Consider the following 23,687-nt stretch of genomic DNA (forward strand, 5'->3'; position numbering starts at 1 on the left):
TGGAATACGAAGAAATTTATGTAAGATAATATAAAGTTTATAATTAGCTTATCAGTTTATAAAAAGCTTCAAAGTGATCTGGAACTTTAAAAAAACAAAAAAAGAATTCAATCCTGTAACAATAATACTTTACTGGTATCGTTGAATTGCAAATGATCACAACATAGTTTAGGCCAAGTTATTAGGTTGTCCGAAAAGTGTCTTTCTTTTACAGACGCCTTTTACAACAACGCATCTTTATACAAACATGAAACCTAAACTGTCGAACGTTGTGAGTTTTATTTTGATAGAACAAAATGTATCATACGTAATTTGATAAAATAATATAAAACGAAAAATGTGCGTCCGTTATTTCCTTATGAAACGAAAGAAACTTTTCGGACGACCTAATATTTAATTTCAAAGAAATATAACTTTATTTTATGTATTTTCTATATTATTTATGTATTAATTAATCCTTAATCCATTGTGGCTTAGGAATCATATTTACGCTATAGTTGTAACTAATAACCTTCCTCATTAAGCTATTAATCTATTACTAAACTATTGTTCTATTGTACTTTCCACAACATATATATATATAACTTCCATACTGTATAGAATAAATCGACAATCGATAAATCGCTTTTATCAAACAAAATATAAGATATAAATTGAAGTTAGATTATAGGAAAGTTAAATAACTTATCGAAATGTCGTAGTCTGCATGGGCAACAATACAGTTAAAGGTTAATTACCATGGCCCAAAGTGATCATTCAATGCATACATGGAATACAACGAAATACAAGCTTGAACGTTAAACTCGCGTGATCGATAAACAAGTTAAAAGCACACGGTCCATTTGCATAATCCTCGAAATAGTGGTAATTGAGAGAATTAGATTAACGTGAAACAAACATCGTATTGTTTATAATGGTAATTCCTGATATATAATAACGATAGCAATTAAAAATAAGACTTGCGTCACTCGAGAATACTTTTCAGTTGGATGTTCTGTTTTTGATCAAAACAGGAAGGGAACACGATCAAGAATATTACGAGGGCTTCCTATGCGAGAATCTTACAAACACGGAACCGCAACTATCTACGTAACTCGGTATGTTGATCTTGCAAAATGAAAATAAATGGTAATTTTCTAACCTTGTAACATATTACGTCTTCCTATGTGAATACGTTTCTAAATAATATTATCTACGTTTAATATTACTTCTTGTTACTTTTTACATTTAGGAAATTAAGTTAGGATAAGAGGAAAATGTTCGTTGATAACGTTTATCAATTTTATCAACTTATTTCTTTTCCTATAATATTGAAATTTATTGAATTTTCATTTGCAAGTCACTGGACAGTCAGCAAGTTGGGTACGTTGATAAATGATGTTATATGTATCTGTAAGATAAATTCAATAAACGTTTTACCTCGAGTTATCAAGTTTCCCGTTCGGTAGATTACGAACAAAAAATTGAAATCATCGCTTAAGCGTTTCATAGATCCTAACAATTTAAAAACGTACTACTTGGAATCCTCTAGCGTTGGAAAATTCTTTATCGAAGAGTCTACCAAGACAACAAATTTACATCTGATATCTGAAATATTAAATTCGTACTAGAATCTTGCTTTTTTACACAACAAAAGAATACCAATGACCGATCAATAAACACAATTCTCTAAATTCTTCGGTCTATCCCTGCATACTGATGTAATCGTTGGCCGATAACGTCTCGATAAAATCTCAGCGTTCGGTAAACTCGTGACGAGCACGCCAACGCGCCATAGTTCACCATTCCTTCGCGTACCGCGTCCACGTCTTCATCCTTTATCGTGCAGCGCCTTCTCTCTTAACGAATCGACATGTTCCGTGTTGTGAAACTGTTCCAAGGCAATTCAACATCAATCCACGGTCTCTCGAGGAAAGAGACGGTTTTTCTCTCCTGTCGACTATTTTTCTAACTTCATTCAACCGACTACGATACGAAAGTGTATTAGCCACTGATTACTGTACAGAAATCAGAAGAAACACTATCTTGACATAACACGAATTCAATACCAGGTGAAAATATACACGTGATAGGGCGGTTCAATAATTGTAATAAGTCATATTTCTTGTTCTATTAAAGTTAGAGAACAACGTCTACATGAACCGATTCGTTTCTTATGACTTTATTTTTTACTAAGTGTGATAATTAATCTGCGTATTTTTATGTAAATATTCATATTCTTGTGTATAGAATTAAAGAAATGATAGATGTAAACGTGTGAACATCGTTTCGTCTACTAAGAATTATAACGAGTGTTACGCCACGAGGCTTAGCATAGGCCGTATTCCTAACCGTCCATATACAATGTAGCGACGAGCGTGTCACGTAAAATAAAAAAAAGAGAAATCAAAGACGAAAACTAAAAGATAAAAATAAAGAAATAAAAAGAGAGAATTTATTTCTTAGCACTTGGTTTACGCTAACTGTAATTCACCTCTGAACTCCAGCCGCGACTTTTCAAGACCGAAGCTCTTACGACTACTTGACTTTCGGCGGAATCCGATGCTTTTCTTTATCATCCCTCGATATCCCCACTATCCACGAGTTTGTTAGGCGTTGTCGAACATTCGGCGAAAAGACCGTTGAGATATTGAGGGTTCATTAGGCACCTAGAGTGCCGCCACATCTTTATTTCCGTTATCAGCCCATCGATTCCGAAACGCGGCCTGAGAGGTGGTTGATGTTACAAGCGCATAGTTGTCATCAAGCGTCGAGCTCTAGAAACGTCGATTTCGGTCTGTTATTTTTTCCACACAAAGAGGGTGGCATACGCGATCATAGGCGCGATCGGTGGCGAAACCCGAGCGTAGTGGGGGTCGTCTCCCAGAGAAGACAAAGAAATGATCGAAGGGCGATCAGTCTCATTTGAAGATTCTAACTGCATACATCGAGAGGTCTGACGAATAAAGTCGCTAAGTCTAACGAATATATCGAGAGATAATTTGTGACGTTCTTTATTATTATTAAATATACAAGCTGTATTAACCTGTTAATACAGTGTTAAATTCATTGAACTACCTCTGTTATCTTAACCGAAACAGGAGAACGTCTAATTCGCGGCGTCGATTATGCGAATCGTGGCGAGAATTTACGCCTCTCGCTGACGCGTTTTCCTCGCGACTGCGTCTCTGCGCGAACGGTCGTAACAACGAGTATACTTTTAATATTTTATGCGTTCTCGTATATTATATACATTCAGTACATTTTTGCGTCCCTAAATTTGTCACGAACGCATAAAAATCCGCATTCTGGTATTACAAGAACGCACCCGAAAAATGTAGACACAGATTTTTCACATAGTATCGGAGAACGATCTGCTAGTAGTGACGCGTGACGGATAAAAGAGAATGATATAAAAAAAGAATGTGTGATATTTAACATACGAGAGACAAGGAAAGACTGGAAACAATGCCTTTATAATAAGGTAAACCGCGTATTCCCCTTGTTTTTTAGACGTTAAACTATAAAGCACGTACGTCAATAAAGCGTCTGGGTTACAACTACATCGGCGCATGTCGCCATTTAAAGTTTTAATTTATGACCACGCTATACAATTTCCTATCTGCACAGAAACTTATACACACGAACAACTTCTTATAAAGTTTTCTAATCGTCAACTTACACGTGCAAGATAAGAGGCGGCGCATTGACGAAAAGAAAGGGTCTGTCTCGATCGGATCTCAGCCCTTTGTCAGCGAGGAAACAAATGTAGGAACAATATCAAACGACATGGCCTGTATCGCGTACGCGTTATCACGCGGCCTAAACACGAGCACGTGGTCACCAGTTTACGCGCGTCGAGATTAACGAAACATGCTTTTGATCGAACACACGCACCCTTGCACAGCTTTTATACGTTGAACTCGGTACACGAGAGCTGGTTACTGTGGCGTTTATGTCTACACACGTATATACGTACATACACACAGGGTCTAGGCCCCCGACAAATATGACGTCGCGTAGCACGCAAATTCGCGGATCCCAGAACCACCGGCATGAATCATGTCTTTGTTTGCCCTCGCTCGCCACCACCCATGCCGATTATTTATTATTTATCCATCCGCGGTTGAAATATCGCGACCCTGTGACCAACGCGATTATTTCTGAATTCATGCGGAGAAGCGGGTCATCTACATCACGTGTACGCTCCGCTCTGTCGTTTTGTTTGTTTCAATGGACCATTCGGCGATATGTTATACTTTCAGCTTAGAGAGATCTATTTGCGGCGAGGAAGAATTACATCGATATAGATTGTTTTCTGAAGTTTTGTAGAAATCGTCGCGTTTATTCTAAAGATTATATATATAAAAATCCTCGCGTGTCGTATAAAATTGTAAAGTTTGGAAGAGAGTGAATTAAAAATTCTTTGGTCTGTTCAGGTGATCAATTATCGCCGATATTTAAGATTCTCAAGATTGTCGTACCCGAAAGATCCTCTAGACGATCGATATATCTACGTATATCGCGAATACGATGCTTGGAAACTTTAAATATCGACAATAATATCGAGAATTAGATCGATCGTCGTCAGAATTTGAACGTTGCTTAAGAAACACTCTTGTCAAGTATTTATCAAATTGATAGATTAATGGAAATCACGTAGTTGCTGGATTTCTTTCTCGCCGCGCTACTTCGTTTTATTGATCAATCATTAATCAGACTGTAAACATGTTCGATCAACATTCGATTAATTCGCTGGAAACTATTCCACGATTTCGCGTTTTAAATGTAGAAATCAGCGTGGAATGTTGTACATATTGTTCGACAAAATTTCAAATTGCTCGATTTTTTATCTTCCAAGTGACGGAGGACTTGTGTGCTCAGTGTGTTCGTTGAAATAACAACTAATAAATTCCGCGGCATGCACCGAGGGAATCACGAGCGACAGCTATCCGCGGGGATTGAAACAGCGATCCGTGGAGAGGAAGGTTTTATAAAAAATTAGAGATTAAACAGCGACGACCATCGTTGTCGAGCGATAGAGGACGAAGGTCGCATCGATCTCTTTTCTCCAATTACGAATGATTTAATGAAACCATGTAACCAGAACTCGAGGAGAGAGAGACAGACAGACAGACAGACAGACAGACAGATAGACAGACAGATAGAGAGAAATTGGACGACCAACGAAATGTTTATTCCTACGTATGCATGCAACGCATTTAATTCTGTTTAATCTGGTACGCTGGAATGATATTCATGAAGCACGAAATGCGTCGCTTCATCGACAGAGTGAAAAGGGACACGGTCAACGCTAGAATATATTCTATATTTCATATTCCATGTTAAATTACTAATTTATCGTTAAACCGTCGATAAGCAGTAATAAAACTGTATTAAACAATAACGGCTCTGTACCGTTTTCAGTTCTTCGTTTGTCTGGTATTTTGCTTGACAAAGCAAGACGGAGAAATTGATTTAATCCCTTTAAATGAAATTGAAATACCTAATTGAACTTGTTTAGAATGTACATACGTGTAATCTAGATAATGGGATCTAGATTTGTGTTACGACTGTGAACAGAACGGGATTAATCGCTAATATTTACGCTAGGATTATTTAATAGGGTTATTTTGCACGTGATCAAATCTACGTTGCGTACGACGAATTTACTTATCGATATTTTATTTTAACCACTTTGGAATTACTACTTCGCTAATATAATCTTTACATATCTCATAGATAAAATCCGCAGTTTAATCGTCCTCGTAACTAGCTTGCGTGTATTTATACAAATTCGTGTTTTTATGAATACAATTAAAAAAAGTGTAATATAATAAAAAAGTGTAAAATAGTGTCAGATAGAATACCTTAAGTATTTTACATATTTTTGCATATCGTGCATATTTGTATCTCTGAATTTCTCACGAAAGAATACAAATTCGTAACTTGCTTTTTTAACCCGATTCTCGATCAATCCTCGAGTAAATGTTCAGATTTAACATCCGAGTAGACAGATTTAACATCCCAGTATTTGCTAAAAATTATAATTCGTATTCAAAGTAGAACAAAGGAACGAGCAAACGAAAGACTGAATTCGCGTAGAAATTTCACCAAGAAGCTTGGTGCAACCTGGATAATATAACGTGTGTCCCTTAAGTTAGGTCATCCGTGTCGAAGAGGACGCAGCAAGAACAGTCGCGTTTGAAATAACGCGAGGCAACGCCTTGAAGAACACGATACAACAAACCTTCTATGTATTATAACCATTTTAATAATCGATCTTGCTTTCGCGAGACGAAGGAACTGTTCGTTGCTACGGCGTCAGGCAAACGTAACGTCGCAAAAGGCACGATGTTGACTTCTGTTCACGACATCAGCCTTCGAATATGCAATGTTGGACGTTGCATCAGTCGCGTGCAGTTACACGAAGGCGGGAAAACGGGTGCACGTTCTCTGCGAGGTAACTTTCTATCGTGTGGCCGCGTTCTAAGCCGGCTGCTACGGTATGAAGCAGCGCCGCGAGCTACGCGGTCAAATGCGAGCGTTTGTATGCAAGCACGACCGACGACGAGCGCTGAATTGAAAAGCGGATGCTGTTTCGACGGCGAGCGGATAGGCCACCGCGTGTTTCGATTTTCTTAGCCTGACATCGTTCTTTCATCGTCCTTGGAACCTCGTGATCGGGCTTCGGTTCTTTTCATCGGATAACTTTCGGTAAAATCTTTGACTTACTTTCGCTTTGATCTCTATGACGATTTATGGCTATGATCGTGATTCTATAGAGTGTTTCTTCTGCTTACCTGTAACAGAGAAAAGATTTCTTGGTTATTTGAGATTTTTTTATTATTATTATCTAATTTGTATTTTACAATTTGTTCGGTTGGACGTTTGGTAAATTTGTCTAACTTAATTGCTAAAGAACATGTGGATGGCTACCCTCAGCATGGATACCATCTTCGAGTTTGACTACTTTATTTCTTCAGCGAGGTCAGTGGAGTGTTTTCTTTTTAGTCTTCTTTCTATGAGAGTGATATTTGGGACGATAGATAATTTTGTAATTGTTAATAATAAGCGGAAAATAGGGATAATAAAAGTGTAATTATGCGAACTTTTCGCAGCTGCGACAAAGAGAAAATCGAAGAAGTAGATAGAATTTCATAAACAATATTACGCAAAAGGTGAGAATCAAATTGGTCTACAGTTAACGCGATAGAAACTTACCAACTATCGTGTAACGTCACAAAAGCAGCCAGGGTGGAACAAAAAAAGGAAGAAAAAACAGTTTAGAAGAGACTCGATAAAATGCCACCTTTTTACGGATACGTCGTTTGCGGGATGCGAAACGAGAAAGGGAAGCTCTGGGAAATAAAACAAAGGACGAAAGAGTGAAAGAGAGAGAGAGAGAGAGAGAGAGAGAGAGAAAGAGGGGAAGAAACCGGAGGCTGCTTTAAAATGCGTAATGAGCGAAACACGTGTGCGTGTGATAAGAGCTGGCGTTACGTGTGCAAGAATAATTGCACGACCTGCAACAAATTGCACTGATACCGTTGCCTTCTTTACGAGGGTTAAACATTGGTATAAAGCACACTGGTTGATACACGGTTATTCGTGTGAGCTTTAAAAAAGAAAAAAGAAAAAGAAAAAGATAGTAAAAAGAAATAAAAAGCGGAAAAGATTATTTCCATCGAGAATTTGCACTATTAAAGTGCACTCTATTCTGCTACGAACAACGTGGAAAGATGGTGCATAAGTTAATTGTAAGTCAGAAAGGACGGTTCACTTGCGTATGAAAAGAGCATTTACGTTGGATTAATGTGACGTAATTTTACTGATATTTAACTTCCTTGAGACACCTTTCTTTCGTTCCACGATATTCCGTGGCGTAAAAATTTATTAAGAGCGCCAGAATTTCTAGTGTTTCGAAGACACGAATATTCAGACATTGTTAAATTTTATTCCACGTGGTTACGTGGCATTTATTTAATTTGAAACCGGCGATACGTTCTCGATGAATGTTGAGCGTTACTTAGCTGTACTCCATCGAAGTACTTTCTTATTGGAAAACGACACTATTCCCATCGATCAATGGCAAATTTTCCTCTTCGATTGGCGCATTTGACATCCAGTTGGGAAGAGGATTTGAAACAGTATCTTGCAAAGACACGTAATAGATAATTATCTTGAAATCTTATGAAACAACTATAACATACTAATAAACGATACGGCAAATAACTCGACTATCGAAAACGCCACCAACTCCTAAAACAACCAGTAAAAACCAAACTCTCATACAATCTTCCTGCAATCGAAGAAAAAAACATCTCTGATTACTTGTCAGACTGAGAAAAACCATGGACTGTTACATTCGAAACAAGCGACTCAACTAATGACGGAGAAAGTGTCGGTGATTTATTTTAAATTCGACGATTCAACGAGGTAAAAGCGGAGCACAGAGTGTTCCTGTGTTTCAGGAAGCTGACAGCGGGCGTCGTTCGTTCCACTACGGGCGAAACAGTAGTAGCGCTCAATGAATCAGTGGTTCGTTGAAAAGCGGGAACCGGCAACGTAGAGACGTTAGCGTTAATGCGGCGTGTTCACTGCTATTCACGCGTATCGCAAGTGTCACATAGCCGCGTTGCATAGTGCGTTTGCACTTGCCGCATAGCTCTTCTAAGAGCCGTAGGCCAGGTGAACCTCTGTCGGTCTCTGGACCGCCGGAAATCCTGGCATTCCCGAGCCTCTGCACAGACGGATCCCTTCGCGCGGTTCATACGATGCGGACTATCATAGCGAACGGCGTGCCACGGCTGACAGAACTGCATCACTTTATTCCCTCGAATGTTTGGTATTAATTCACCTCAAACTGAGTCTGATTTTGCAATTAACAAATTTACCGGCACAGAAGACTGGAGTAGAAGGCTCGCGAAAACATTCCAACACATGTATACACCTTTTATGATAATGTTATATATGTGTATACGTGTATTACACGAAAGATTTTGAGATTTCAGCAGCAGCCTTGCGAGACTCGATTATCGTCTAAATCCAGCTGCTTTTAAATACCGATATTATCCCAAACACGCCATAACTTGGAACAGATGGATTTGGAAAATTGTTTCTTAAAAACTCTATGAAGAAGAAAGTTTTTAATGCTATGACAATCGAGCTGCAAAAATGGTTATCAGAGATAGCGGGATGAGTGGAAGAAACAATAAAATATATTACGAAACGTACGAAGCTTTCACCGATCTTACTATAACGCGGTATAACGAACTAATTACGACAATTCAGCGTTCAATGTAACCGTCCTCGGTTACACACTTAGGGTTAAAGAAGGATTCCTACCAAGTCCATGATCGATCCTTGCAGCGTCTCCCTGACATTTCTCACCTAATCGTCTAAACGTTGTCCGTCAAATTGCTCCGTTCGAGGGAACAAGGAGGCGACAATGCCATCCGTTTAATCGATTGCTAGTCTGTAATCCAGCGTATACGCGAAAAGACAAGCTCTGGAACAGCGTTCGTATGACCCGTTTTGGCGCATCCGAACTAGTCGTAAAGTTGGTTGGCGGGGGCGTTTCAGTAAATTCAAATTCGAGCCGATCAGCCGCGAGCCGGCCTGGCAGTGTGCCGATATCGCCGGCTGAGCTGCTCTAATGAATTTAGCACCCCGATAACCGAACCGCTTTTCAAGGGAAAAGGTAACTAGCTTGCCTCTGTTCCATTCACCTCGCGCGGCATGCAGGCCGCAGTGACAGGTACAGCTGCATCTGTTGAAATATAAGGGAACGGCGAGCAGTTCCCAGCGCGGAAAGACAGTGTGTTAATTTATGGCGAACTGCGCGGAATGAGTTATCTCAGGTTACAAGTAAAATTATTCTGTTCTCCCCTGGGGAACGTAGCGGGATATCTTGTTATGAAATTGAAGCGATTGAAACCGATGTACCGTTTTTCTATTAATATCTGTAAGATAGATACGAGCCTGTCAGAAACCAAATCGGACAACTTTTATTCATTTTTATCCATTTTATCAATTGTTTCAGTCGATTAACTAAGTACACGATTAACGTTCAATTTTCAGGAAACCAACGATTTACTTTGGTACGTTCGTTAATCGAAAGAAGATGATACAAATGCTGGACAATTTTAAGATAAATTTAAAGAACAGTGTTCGTAAGGCATTTTTGTATTTTTGTAATTTACCTCGTGTTTCGATAGAAAGCGAATGAAAGTCGTAGTTGTCAACTTTTTGTAACATTTATTGAAACCAAGTGAAAGTAAAAAGAACGAAATACAATGCAACGTTAACGTAGGACCGCGAAAGATTGAGATTCTAATGATTTTTTACTGGAGATGTTTTAATAGAAAGAAGACTCGTGTCCAAGTCGGAAGAAGAATGGAAATCCCGATTGGCGTTGTACATTTTTTTATATTCTATATATTAAATAATCTTTATAGGCGTAACATACTTTTCAAATAGTAAATGCGACGAAGAGACGAATAAGAACATGACAACTTATTTGCTCAGTCTGTAAATCGAATACAAACAACGAGAGATTAATTTCTATTAAATTTCACTTTTACTACAAATAACCTTTGTATTGAGAAAAGCATAACGAGGTTCTTATGCAAGACAACCAAGTAACCAGTAATATCCACATCAGTCGTAGGCATCGTGGATGAATTTAACCGGAAACGACGTCGACTTTCCAACTACAAGTTTCGATCGGACACGGAATTTAAGGGAAGAAGACAGGACACGGACGATCGAAGTACAACCGTGCGACACTAGTTTCGAGCGTAAGTTTTCACAGACTATACGGAAAGGATCCGTCTTTCTAGCCCGGAGGACGCGCATCCCTTCTCCACTTGACTTTCCAAAGATTATGTATGCCAAGAGCCCTCAAAAACTTCCGACTTCTACAACTCCGCAAATGGTGCTCATAAAGTTTCATCCCCGAGAGAGGAGACGGAGATAATCTCGCGTTTCCTTACGTTATATTGGCTTCTTCACTCTCGGCCGTACTTTACTTTACGCCGTTTCCAACGATAGATTTGCTCGAATCTTTCCTTTAACTTCCGACTATCGCGCGTCCAGAAACGACGATCCCCAGAAAACATTATTGGAAAATTTGGATTTTGTCTTTGCCAAGCGAGCATCGGAACGTACTATAAAAATGCCGTAGAAACTTGAAGAAAGTCTGAACCTCGACGTAATTAGGATTTGAGCATATAATATGACTTGCGAGGTAAGCAGCGAAAATATATCGAGAATTCCTTTTATTTGTTAACACTTTGACTGTCACGTTGGTTATATATGATCGGCCACGGTTTCTCCTGTGACGTCATTGTCATTGGTGAACTTCTTATACTTGTAAAAATCGAATGAAAATTGACAGTTAGGGCATTTTGAATATAACCGCTAAATAGAAGATACTTTGAAATAAAAAGTGTCCCATTGAACAATTAAACATTTTTATTAGAACACCAATAAAAAAAAATGAGAACAAATCTTGCATCTAACGGTGCACTGTGTTTGCATCCATATCTCTGAGGGGTAATCTACGAATATTATTATAAACACAGCTTAGAAAATAATCGTAAATGCTGCTTTATAATCGTATAATTGAAGTTAGAAGTGTGAACATACCTTACTATTATATGTAGAATAAGCAAATACCAGTTACTAATATCTTCTACACGTTTCAACGATATATTCTGCACGTTTTGCTTGCGACGAAACGACGAATGCGAATGGATTGTTGAAATAAACGAAGCCTTGTTACAATATGTCGCTATTGACTGTTACCAAGGCGCTACGGTGGTCACCAGTGACCACCAATGAGATAAACGGTCCATTGGGGAAGAATGTTGTCTTACATCGTCAATTTATTATTATTTTGCCATTATACGCTTTGAATAATAAAAATACTGTCGTGGCGTCCTCAGCGAGACATGTGATTTCAGCGTGGCAGTCAAAGTATTAATAACGTGGATGGGGAATGTCGTTTGTTCTATGGGTTCGAACCGTAAACGATATTATACGCGTGTTGTTAAAATAAAATGTTCACATATAAATACATTTTAACCGTATCATACTCGCATTGTTAAAATGTTCCCGCGTGTATGAATTTATATTCATATTTCGAAAAATGTTACAAAGGGGCGTGTTTTACCGTCATGTCGATGGCATTTGTTGATAGGGGAAATGTATTTTTCTTTTCTAAAAATATCGAATAAAAATAAAATGATTCGAATAAGAATGTGTTTCACGCGAAACGAGTTTACATGAAAACGAAGAAGAGACCGCGTGGCAAGTCCTCGTTCCGAGAAAATGCAAAGTACATATTCGTAAGTGAATTTCAATTGACTATTATTCACGAGCGAGCATCGTATTCGTCGAAACACGACTGTCTCCAAAGGAAATTGTGTACACGTGATTGCTGTCTACCTTCAAATTACCTTTTACGCGATTCTATTCGATTTATAACAGTTTAGAAATCGCGTCGCTTGAAAATCAGAGTCGCGTTTCCTCTCATTGAATACTCATACTTTCAAAACGCCATTTGTTCCATTGCATCGACTTCGATTTATTCGCGACTCGCGCGATGCGAAGATAGCATCGTTCGCGCGACGAGTATTTTTCTGAGATTACATACGTAATTTGTTCGAGAATAGGAACATTCTTCAAAATTTTATTCCTTCACTCGATATTTTGTATCTTTTCACGAGGCAAACAACTTTTTTTACGCTCTGTGACCAAATTTTATTCATTTAACAAATACACTTTAAAGACTGAGAGAAATTCTGAGAGAAACGACAGCCAATTAACATAATCCAAACGAAATGGAAACCTAATTCAAAACCTCTATAACTACAATTTTCTTTGTATATAAATAACGAATAGTGGCGTAACTAGAAACTGGAATTTACTGTTATTTATAAGATTGACCCGTTTTACAGTGTTATATAGCAACAAATAAAAAGAAAATAAATACGAACTAGCGTGTTAAAAATAAATCAAAAAAATGTAATTAACTTTCCACGGTATTTCCTTTTTTTTTTTGTAACAAAATGTACGAAGATTAATAAGGAATTACAAAATGTAGTTTAATTATGTTCTCCAGAAAATGTACTCAGCTACATAACGGAAAGATGGTAAAAGCTGAAACAAGTATTAAACGAACGGCAAATATGTACTTCGCGGAACAAACGCCAGCCCTTTGTATTCTTAACAAGGTCCAATCGGTTAATGCACGGTGAAATTGTTTGATATTCGTCCTGTTGTTCCAGAAACGAGCTTCTAATTTTGACTTCATCCAACCCTGAATTTGTCTGCGATTTCCATTGTTCAAACTGCGTGGTAAAATTAACGGAATTATCCTCGTTTTCCTCTTTGCCACAGTGGTATCGTAGTAAAATGAAGTATACGGCAGAGTGTGTAGAATTTTCTAAATGAATCATATAAAAATGAATCCTACCAGAACTGGATGAATAGAATACCATTTTTTTATGAATTTCGATACAGTGGTACGAAGTAATGCGTTCCATGAGAGGATTGCAAATGTTTGCTCCTTTGTCTGATTTGATTTTTTGATATGTAGCGAGCCGAGAAAAAATTACAAGAACGATGTATTGAAGATAACTTTCGATGTTAAAACGGTCTATCAATTTTAGAAATTTTTACCGAACACATTTTTAACATTTTTATTCGATATCTTTTACGAAGACACGTTTCATTCCTCTCAAACGATCAAGACAGCTAATCGAATTATTAAAAAAAAATATCTGCACTTATTAACTTTGTAGTTGAAATTTTCAACGACGATTGTCTCGCTCTTGAAAAACTTCATCGATCTAAAAATCCTTAACAAGAAACCAACGATCATAATTTTTATATTACTTTTATCTAACTGTTCTCACAGTTCTCATCCTCTCGAGTAATCCACTTATCATTCGCGATGTATAATATTAAAGGCTTCGTTAATATTGCAAACGAGATGGAGGTTCGTTACTTTTACTCAGGTCTCTCACGGAACCACGAAGTTTATACTGTCGTAGACAATCCACTTATTAATCTACGTTTCAAATAAATTCGCTTTTCACGTACGATGTAAAAACTGTTTGGCAATTGTTGAAAACCTTGCTAATCATATAAGTGTGAAACCCGGGAAACACCCGACGATCACGATCATTCTACGCGATCGCTTACATTCACACGTGCTCCACGAAGTGTCCAAAGTTCGTTCTTCAATAATCAATAAATCTCTCCATCTGCAACTTCATTACACGTTACTTCTATCAATTACGCTGTCACTTATCCTACCACTCGGAGCATATTCAAATTCACAGAACTAATACCACAAAGAACGAGTTTCTGGCGTCGAGGAAAATGATTAAATAATTAATATCCAACGCTTCTGATATGCAAGAAGACACGGAACTAGCGTAGTGTGGAACGCGGAACTGGGTTTGAAATTAAGGGAAACTTTGTGTTATACTGGTGGAAAAAAAGGCTGGCGGAAAATCAAGAGGGAGAGAAAGATACCGGAAAAGAGAGAAGAATACGAGAGAGGTGAAAATGAAAAAAGGAGACACGTTTTCTGGCAGGGCCAACGCGTGCCAATGAGAAATTCCGCATCGTGCGAATTTTCGTCCGGCGTAGATGTAACGAAACGGCCCACCGTAAATTGCGAACACTTCATTAGCAAGAATTTAAATTTCAAAAGAGCACTCTCGCGCGTCTTGGCGGACGGTAGCGCGCGAACCGCTGATGAGCTCGGCGTCCTTTGTACTTGTCAGAACACGGCTTATCGGCCGTGCCCAGCTCAAGATGAAAAACTCGTACTAGACGCTCGTCCACGTCCCTCTCACTCTCTGTTTGTCGAATAATAACCCTGTTTCCCGTGGAATATGATTTATTATGAATGATAATTTCGAAGAATCACGTTAACCGTTTAGTATCGGGTTGTCCGAAAGTCTTTCTTTTACAGACACGTCTTTTACAACGATGAATCTTTATACAAGAATGAAACCTAATCTGTCGGACGTTGTGATCTTTATTTTCATAGAACAAAGTGGAACATACGATAAAATAATATAAAACGAAAAATGTTGTGCATCCATTATTTCCTTGTAAAACGAAAGAAACTTTTCGGACGACCTAATGCATTCGTATACAGTGGCTGACGGTAGTAAAAGCGAGACTGACTCATCAAAAGTGAAACACTTAGTTCCATATGTTTATTTATTGTAAACGGATAGTCGTAAATTGGAAGAAATTTTGAAAAATAATACTTACAAAATCAGTCGTTCCGTTTCGCAACTTTTCGTAATCAAAAATAGTAACAAAAAAAAAAAAAAAAAACAACATAGATATGTCGATAAAAAATGATATTACAGTGAGTAAGACTCGTTATTCGAGTAACAAGTATACGATAATTACCGCGCCAGTATCGAAGCATCGTATAATATCTACCTCTATTGTTATAACAATATATTCAGTGCGTTTGGTATACAGGTACAATCTCGACCAAAACACGCAGCTTCGATGTTCAATCGAAATCGACGCTGTGCTTGGTAATCTCCTGTAAATATTTCGAATAACTCGCTTATAAATACATCGATTCTCTCGCTCGCCAAACGCGTAGTTTCCAATCTCGTAGTATACCACGTTCAAAATTGGAAAAATAAACCGGTCGTCCCTTTTTTTTTTTTTTTTTCTTTCCTCTAACTAAGTATCCCTTCTGCGTTTGGTTTCTCTCGATTCCTTCTCGAAAAAAGAGCGATTTAATTTATTTTCATGTAGCAACTAGCGACTTTGGGGAAATGCGAACGTTTCGAAGCAATATTAGCGAGTTTATCTATTTTGTCTCGCCGTGAAAAAGGAAGATGTTTCATTTTGAAAATATCAACGAGTGGTTCGCTTTCAGGCAAACGGACGCGAATTGTTTGCCGTCGTTGCGCCACGGGAATAGTTACAAACGAAGCAGGGGTTAAGTAAACTTTGGAATTTACTTTAATAGAAATTGTCTGCGTCATCGTGCGCGCAATCCAACTTCTGTATCCGATAATAAACAAACGCGCAGGCAAAGACGCGAAATTTCGGCCGAGCTTAACGGCGCGGAAGTCGAGTCCTCGACGAAACACCAAGTTTCGTCCATACATTCTGTTCCGTTATGTTGATAATTCTTGTACGACATTTTAAAAATGTGATCTGAAAATCTAGAAACATTATCATTTGTTTGAAATAAAATTGTTCTCGAGAAACAGCAGAATTTACGACTGTCCTACTCTAAGACAACATTCCACTTGAAATAAAATACTTAAACAAGTGCCACCAAAGTTTCTAATAGAATAGATGCCTATTACTCTAATAAAATAAAGAAATACCAGTGACAGTATATGTATACAGTGACCTAGTTATTACACAAAAATTTTACGTATACGTTAAGTAGAAGATTTAAAATTCTCATTAGCGTTGTAACGAAACACGACTGACACGATTACATTGATAAAACTGGAAATCAAATAAACATTTACACGCATCAAACACGTACGATTACTATGTACATTTTCAAAATTGTTTCAAATTTTCCGCAAAAGTCGAGTCTCGCAATTCTCAGGATATTTTTCAATCAACATATCCATGTTTTTGAAATAAACTTTTAAGAAATTCGACTATATTTGTGTACACCTGTACGTGTAACAGTATATCTATATATTTCGTTCAATTTGTATTGTTATTTCTGTATTTAGAGGTAGGATCACAATAGCTATTATTTTATTCTTTGGATAAATCTATCACACCATTCTGTTGGAATACAACGATATTAGACATATAACACAAATACCCTTATACAGACACCTACACAGGCATATGAACAGGACACTTACACAGGTCATACTTATTACTGTTGTTAGAATTTAATCTTAAAGTTAAGATTAATAATCTGTGGAAGACACAATGTTTATGTTAAAATAATATTCAGTGATATTTATTAAACAGAACTACAGAACCTGATGTATATAAGCGAGTGATATAATTAACAACGTACGGAGATTGTTGATTGTTGGCCAGTTACTCTCAGACTAGACGTAGGTAATGATCCACGATCCCTTAAATACTTTTAACCCCACTCTCTATACGGTAACGAGTATGACCTGTGTAAGTGTCCTGTTCAAATGCCTGTATTAGTGTCTGTGTAGAAGTATTTGTGCCTATGCGTGTAATATCGTTGTATTCCAACAACTGTATAGAGAATGGGGTTCAAAATATTTAAGGGATCATGGGTCACTACCTACAGTCAGTCTGTCAACAATCTATAAATTCTTTACCTGCATACTTTGTTAATTATACCATATCACTCGCTTATATACATTTGGTTCTGTAGTTCTGTTTAATAAATATCACCGAATATTATTTTAACATAAACATTGTGTCTTCCACAGATTATCTATCTTAACTTTAAGATTAAATTCCAACACATTCTGTTTCGAAAAACCTTTATTGTATTTTCTTACATGGATTAAAGATAAACACAAAAGAATATCTTAAACCTGTCGATTAAATCTATCGATTATATCTAGAACTATCTTCTAATTACTATTTATTGTATCTAGCGCATCTGCACATGAATGGCGAGCGCGAACTCACGTTGTTATTTTCAACAATTTGAATAATATGTTCTTCCATCGATGTAAGGATAAAGTGTGGGAATAAACGATCTCGATCATCTCGGTTTATTTAAACCGTTCTATTTCAAATTTTGTGATTTTTCCATGAGAAGACCTATCTCAGAATATCTGAACCGAGTAACTGGATTTCCCATTGACAGGACTTTAATCCGACATTGAAAAAGCGACGCGTGGTTTCGAAGCTGACAGCGGCAAGGCCTACTTTCCATAAATGCGAAAACAGCGTAAAAGTCGAAACAATTTGAACGCGGTGAAAATTGCTCGCAAGCCGAGCCGGGCCGCGCAAAAGTTCGGATAATACAGACATTACCGAAATACCGACCAGCCGGAGTAAAACTTTCGAGGCGTGGAAATTCGTTCGCTTTCGAAAACTTTCCGTCGTTTCAAGATCCGCGTAACATTAACGTATCACCTCTTGCGTGTCATTATTTTACTTTGCACGACTGTTACAACTTTCGCATAGTCGCACCCATTGCTGTAACTTTGATCAATTTCAGATAAACCGAAACACACGTGCGCTGTCTCGCGATCAAGCGGATTTAATCAAATGGATTTAAATAAAACTTCGCTCGGTAATCGAAGTTTGGCAACAGACGAGGAGCTTGAAGTCTAACGAATAGAACGTGAGTCTATATTTTATTATTAGTGTTGAAGTGGTCGCCACTTCTAAGAAAAACTCTATATCTGGTCTTTAGTTTTCTCAAGCACTGAAGCCATCGACAGCGCATAGACAAAAGACTGCGTCCAAGGCTAACCATAAACGGTACACATGCAACGTTGGCTTCAGGGTTTTTCAGTCATAGGGTAACACTGCTAACGTGCGGATCTGGACCAGCTCATATTGTATTCCAAACTTTGTACTTACACTTTAATATTCAATATATATATTTTTTCTACCTTACAATTTATCCACGCGTTCCTTTGTATTCACATACATCCAATAACCTTAACAATTAGGTTGTCCGAAAAGTTGCTTTCGTTTTATGAGGGATGACAGTAGATGCACAACATTTTTTGTTTACTATTTTATTGAATTATGTTTGATCTATTTTATTTTATTACTACAAAATAGATCATACATAGATTCATAAAATAATATAAAATAAAAAATGTTGTGCATCTATTATTTCACTTATGAAACGAAAGAAACTTTTGGGGCAAGTTAATACATCAGAATGGAAGTTTAAGAAGAGATTCGTTTTACCTATTGCGAATTATAAGGAGCAACTACGCTTTGAATATTTTGCAAGAAAGTTTCTAACTCTTGAGTCGGTGGTACACAATCGTTGAATCAGCGCAGCGTACTTTATTTCGGTATAGAAACGATACGGAAGTCTCGTATATTCTCACGAGTTGAAACGATCCAAGTCAAAAACGCTTCTGAGAAACGTAACGCGAAAACTGTCCAAGTGTTATTATATCGTCCAGATGAGCTTGAAAGTCGAAGTCTTGATGGGTAAGGTCGTTGCTAGCAGGTTCGAAAAAGTTTCCGACTTTCGAGGATTACTCGTCGACGGTTCCGTTCCAATTTTCAGTCTTCGCGAAGCTTCTTTCACGAAAGTTGCTCGACGTTTCGAACGATCCTTAATCCCCTACAAGTTCCTCGGAACCAGCCACGAATCAGAATTCCCAATCATCCTTTTCGAATTCTAAAATCGCTCGTCGTCTTACGCTTACGCCGTAGCGAAACCGTTCGAGCCCTCGCGACAAAACTTCGACACGGCATCCTTCCCATTCGAAATGGAGATTCCGCCATCAGCAAAAGAGCTACCGATCGTTTCACGTACGAGTATTTTTTTTTTTTTTTTTTTTTTTTTTTTATGGGACCCTCAGCGAATCCTGAACGATTACTCAACGTCACGAGCTCTCCCACAGCGGAGGTGAATACGCAAAGGACAAACTGCGCGCGCCGCTTCTACCCGAAATGTGTACTCGTTCCGTTCCATAAGTTATAATTTATGATCACGAGTAGCCAGGCATAATGTCCAGGGATTACGTGATAAATATTCGTGCCACTTGCTCCGACCGAGCCATTCACGTTCTTCCTGCTGCCATTGCTACTCGTGAAAGTGGGATTAACGCGTAAATGAATGTCAAATTCGTACGTTGCCTTTCGTTTGACGAGCAGGAACAACGATCAATTCTGTGCTTTCTAGATTTGCTGTTTTACGATGGAGTTGTTTTACAGTGCGTGTTGAAGTGGTCACCACTTCTAAGGAAACTCTACATCTGGTCTTTTTAGTTTTCTCAAACACTGAAGCCATCGACAGCGTATAGACAAATGACTGGGACGACGGCTTCAGAGCTTTCAGTCATAGGGTAACACTGCTAGCGTGCGGTTCTGGATCAGCTCAATTATATTCCTATTTGTATTTACTCTTCATTATTTAAAATATATATTTTCTAGCTTACAATTTATCCACGCGTTTCTCTGTTCACAGATCTAATAACCTCAAGAGTGCGTAATTACAGTACGATAGAGTGTAGATGGATTTGAAGATGAAGAATTGGTCGGATAGAAGCGAATCGGAGGAGATGATTTTTTTGGTGTATCGAATACGACAGATACTTTACTCGAAACTGTCGATCCACTGTATAGAACGAAGCTCTCGGGCAACGTGCCAAGAACGAGAGCAAAATTTGACGTCGTATTCACGTTTTTTTTCCAGCTAGTGGAACTGTCACCCCTGTTGGCGAGCGATTAAATTAACTGTGACGTTGATTCAACAGGGATACATTTTCATACTCGACGGAAACACGTCTTACGTGATCGGGAACAGTCTCAGAGAAACCTGGCGAAATATTTATCTTGGAGATCTATCGAACAGCTGCTATGCAAATCGAAGGATTTCTACTCGATGTTTAATCGGTGTTGCTGATTTTATTTAGACGACTTAGTGAAAATATAGTACAAACGCATTTTTTTTAATCAAAATATAGTACGTAATATATTCATAAAACGTAGGAATAATATATTTGTAGTATTGGACGAATGGCCTAAGAAATATCGGGTGAACCATAAACAACGTCGCGAGAAAGCCTAAGTGCCGACAGGCCTATCAATGTGTCGTCGCTTCTTCAGTAGAATAGTTACGCGGAAAAAGGACCTATGTGACCATGGCTGCGAATGTTTGCGGAACACGTACGAGAAAAATAAAGGGATGCTTAACCCTTTGGCTTCGACAGTCCAGTCCGCCAAAGTACTGTCACTGAACGGAAACGCGCGCCAGAATTACGCACAGTGTGCGTGGTTGCTGTATATACATTTTCCTAAGTCCAAATAACAATAATTCTCGTAAGAATCATATATGAAATATCGTTTCATTGTCAACGGATTTACTAGATTTTTTAGCATGGAACAGTATACGATCGTTTGTATGTTTGAAATATAATGCGTGAAACGTTTTGATGTTGTTTCAACAATGAGTAACTTCAGGAAGCGATTAATCCAATATGTCAATAAAATCAACAGGAAATTTTCTGTCGATAACGAAAAAATATATTATTGACTACAGATAGTACTTGTATATGCATCATTTGGATGTCGGATATTTGGGGTGTCGGACTCAGAAGACGTCGCGTGGTCGCTTCCTACAAGCAGCACTCGTATCCACAGGTCATCTCGCGGGTGCCACCCATAAGCGGCGTTCGAAGCGAAAGGGTTAAGGGAGAAAGACGAATTAACAGTCAGTGTGAATTGAGAAGTCAGAGTGTTGTCAGCGTTGTGGAAGAGTGTGGTCCGCGTGAAAGAGAGCGTTGGAAGAGTTGTAAATTAACTATTTAGTTAAATAAATCGTTTCCTGTTTAATCTATTTTAAATAAATAATAAATAAAATCTTAGATATTCTTAAAAGGATTCTACAAGTGTTTTAAATACTATCGTCAGCCATTGTACACGTTACGTACAGCATCGACCATTCCAATGCTCATCCGAATTTGGATCTAAATTAGAAAAAGAAATCACTACGATGCGTAAGCGCATAAATCGAACCTGACACGAGAATTATTACGTAATCAGATACTTGATACGAACGAAGGTTCACTGGAACATGATTGATACGATTTATATCGTGACGCAGATATTTCAATAACAATACAAGCTTAATAATCCTGTACTCCAGCAGTCGTTCCTATAACGAAAATAATCTTGCGAAGTTATATCCTTCGCTTCGGATAAATCGTCGGCTAACAACATTTGCAAATACGCCGGAAGTATCTTCGATTTATCACTATCGTTTACATTTGTAAAACGCAAAACGCTTGCGATGGAGGAATCGAAGAGGCGATGTTCTGATTTAAATCGTCACAGACCTCCACTTTTGCTAAATCTTCCTTTTCTTTCTTTAAATATTTTCAGGAATTACATTTAGTTATAAATTCGTTCGACTATTACTTAAATCGTCGGAGAATTTATTGCAACGAATATTGCAACTTTTATGCATTCCACTGGTTGCAAATGTTTATACTTGTAAGAAAGGTTAGCTAAGGAGGGCAAGTAAGCGAAAGCTAATCAACGTTACATCGGAGCAAAAGGAAAGTTCCGATGACATAATTAGGATATGTTAGCGCGATTATTGAAACGAGCACGACAGGAAAGAACGAGCTGCATAGGCGTTGCGCAACGTTGAAAAGATTATCATGGTGAATGCCAGCGCTCTAAATTTTCATTTTATATCACGCAACAATGCTCGTATTCTCTCGACCTCTAAAGTAAGAGAATTCACGGAGGAATTCTCTCTCGCGAGGTCTTTGCCTCGCATTATCTACTATTCCCGTTATTCTGTTTGCTCTAATATTCGTCAATTTATAACAGTCAAAGAGGACAATATGTCGCAAAAATCTTTTATTCGAGACGTTTATTTAAATTCACGAAACGAAGGCTCGCTTAACGCGGTTACAATTTTATTCTCTATAAGAGAAATATTCTTAAATTTGTTAACATTGTTCCAAATAATTATAGTAATATAATAAATTAGAATAATTACGCGTTGATTTGGCTTGAACCTATTGAAATTATCGAGAGTGGATTAAATAGGAAATTCCGTGAAGTCTATTCAAAGTCTGAATCTCTATCGTAAAATCATCTGTAGCATGATTACAGACGATGACAACGTCTGTAATACGAATAATGCAATATACGATAAAATAAATATAATACGAATAATAATATAAATGTCAAAGTTGATGAATATACTGATCAAACTGACAAGATTGTTACTATAATATTGAATATCCTTTATAAACTAACGTTTCAAATGAAACAATCGCTCTTAAATGTTCTCAAAAGTATTTTATTTACTTGCGCTTTCTAGAGTGCGGTTCTATTGAACATAAATACATAGAACGTTTCAAATCTCGTCGAAGTTGAATGTACCAAGACACGGAACGTACGAATTATGGGAAAAGTAAGGCAAAACATTCTTCGCCGGTCGAATGGAGAAATGGAATTAGATCTATTAACTGGCATGCGTGGGCGTTTGCCACGCGCACGTGCATTTCTTCTTTAAGCTGGCGCTATCTAAACAAATTACACGGTTCCAGGAAATTTAGACGAATTACACGAGCCAACGAACTTTTTCGCTGTCGTTTTAAATGAGAGGGGAGCGGGAAGGATAATGGCAACCACGGGGTGAACTTAATTTTGGAAATGGAGAGGTATTCCGTGCTGGAGTCTTGCGTCGCGTTGTACCGAAGCATCTGAAGAATCAGCTTCACGATGCTCGCAACTATTTCGTTTCCTGAATGAGCTTGACGAGTTTTTCCGCCGTCAATTTGCCAGACTCCAAGAATGGTGGAGTTTGCGTGTGAAAATCTAATTTATGAACCCTCCGATTCGATGGAATTTTCTTTTTGTCGGGGCTAAATGAGTTTATCGCGAAATTGCACAGAGTATCTAAGAAGGAGGAGAAAATTTTAACAGATTCGTAGCATGTAGGAAGAAGCTCAAAGAATACTTAGTTGGTATAGGCGAAGAACCAACAATTTTAACGTAAAGTGTAATGTTTTATA

General features: G+C 37.9%; 1 long non-coding RNA gene across 1 annotated transcript in view; it reads right to left on the reverse strand.

Moving 5' to 3' along the window:
- Nucleotides 1-5,141: 5,141 nt before the first annotated feature.
- Nucleotides 5,142-23,687, reverse strand: part of LOC139994175 (uncharacterized) — a 268,379-nt gene continuing 249,833 nt past the window's right edge. Inside the window, exon 3 of the long non-coding RNA XR_011801570.1 lies at nucleotides 5,142-6,782. This is a non-coding gene — a long non-coding RNA (uncharacterized lncRNA). The remainder of the gene's footprint in view (nucleotides 6,783-23,687) is intronic.

Source organism: Bombus fervidus, chromosome 14 (genome assembly GCF_041682495.2).
Source record: "Bombus fervidus isolate BK054 chromosome 14, iyBomFerv1, whole genome shotgun sequence".
Taxonomy (NCBI): domain Eukaryota; kingdom Metazoa; phylum Arthropoda; class Insecta; order Hymenoptera; family Apidae; genus Bombus; species Bombus fervidus.